The following is a 1406-nucleotide window of genomic DNA, read 5'->3' as shown; positions in this document are numbered from 1 at the left end:
TACCGTGCACATGGCCTGAAAGAAAACATGGAGGCTGCTACTCTGACCCCGGTTGGCGGCTGAACAGGTGGAAAAACGTGACAGATTCAAGGGCTGTCAGGAGTGGAAGTGACCGGTCCGGGTGTGTGATTGAACATGGCAGGGGCACCAGTGAGACAGGAAGAGGATGAAGATGACACCTGGTTTCAGAGCAGGGTGATGGGGTGTATGGAAGGGGTCCCCAAGAGGAAGAAGGGAAGGATTTGGGGAGAAGATACATATTTGTTTAAGATTCTTTTTAAAAAATTGAGAGAGAGAGAGACATCAATTTCGTTCCACTTTATTTATGCATTCATTGATTGATTCTTGTGTGTGCCCAGCCCGGAGATTGAACCCACAACCTTGGCATATCAAGACGACGCTCTAACCAACTGAGCTAAAGGGCCAGGGCCTTCCTGCTTTTTGTTGTTGCTCTTCCTGCCTCTATACCTCTTTGGGTCGGGCAAATTTGATTTCACCCTTTCCAGAACCAATTTGATGATATCTGCTTTCTAACAATTTCTTTGCTGGCTCCTCATCTGTATATGTGATCAAACGAAAACCTCTTCTTTCATTTGTTTTTGTATCCATGGGAAGCTCAGTATTTTCAATCTCTCCAAAGGCTCCAAAACCGTCTTTAATTTGTTCTTTAGAAGTATCTGGGCTCAATCCTCCCACGAAAGCCTTTTTGGGCAGTTCCTTCCCTTTTAAAGCTTTAGCCCTTTTGGAGTCTTATCAGTTTGCCATCCAGATTGTGTTCCTTCCGCTCCAAAATCCAACACTAGCGGCATCTTTGAAAGCACAAATCCAAATCCTCTTGATCTCCTGCTGACCGGATCTATTTTAATTGTGCAGTCTACAACTTCTCCAAATCGAGACGAATATTCAGTCAGATCTTTCTTGCTTGTATCCCAGCTCAAGCCTCCAATAAACATTTTACTGTCATCCTGCTGATTCTTGCTGGCGTTGATCTTGGATCCCTCTGCGAATTCCTCTATGTTGCTGTACTCGATCATGTCCTCCATGATGGCGGGGGTTGTCAGCCGGGGGGTGCTGGCGCACAGTCCAAGTCGCGGCCAGCAGCGGCCAAGGATACATATTTTTTATTGCTTGAATATTTTTTTGAGCTTTGGCCAAGTACCATGGACAGGAGGACACCAAGAAGGAGGAGGCACAGTCCTGACCCAGAGAAGCTAGAATTCAAGCATCTCAAGGAAAAGCCTAGAAGGGCGGGGCTGTAGGGATCTAACCATGAGCAGCACCTTAGGAGGGAGAGGATGGCGAGGAGGAGAGAGGGCTGCAGGAACAGAGTGGCTTATTTGGAAGGGTCGGCCGTAAACAGCTGCGGGACCAAGACTTGGCCTTCTGTATCTTCCACTTCTCTTCCC

The 1406-nt window shown here is 47.3% G+C and overlaps 1 pseudogene; it reads right to left on the bottom strand.

Annotated features, from left to right (window-relative positions):
* Window positions 1-402: 402 nt before the first annotated feature.
* Window positions 403-1058, bottom strand: LOC136391171 (heterogeneous nuclear ribonucleoprotein D-like pseudogene; annotated as a pseudogene).
* Between the last annotated feature and the right edge of the window lie 348 nt (window positions 1059-1406).

Source organism: Saccopteryx leptura, chromosome 2 (genome assembly GCF_036850995.1).
Source record: "Saccopteryx leptura isolate mSacLep1 chromosome 2, mSacLep1_pri_phased_curated, whole genome shotgun sequence".
Classification (NCBI taxonomy): domain Eukaryota; kingdom Metazoa; phylum Chordata; class Mammalia; order Chiroptera; family Emballonuridae; genus Saccopteryx; species Saccopteryx leptura.
This window is presented reverse-complemented; position numbering and strand designations above follow the sequence as displayed.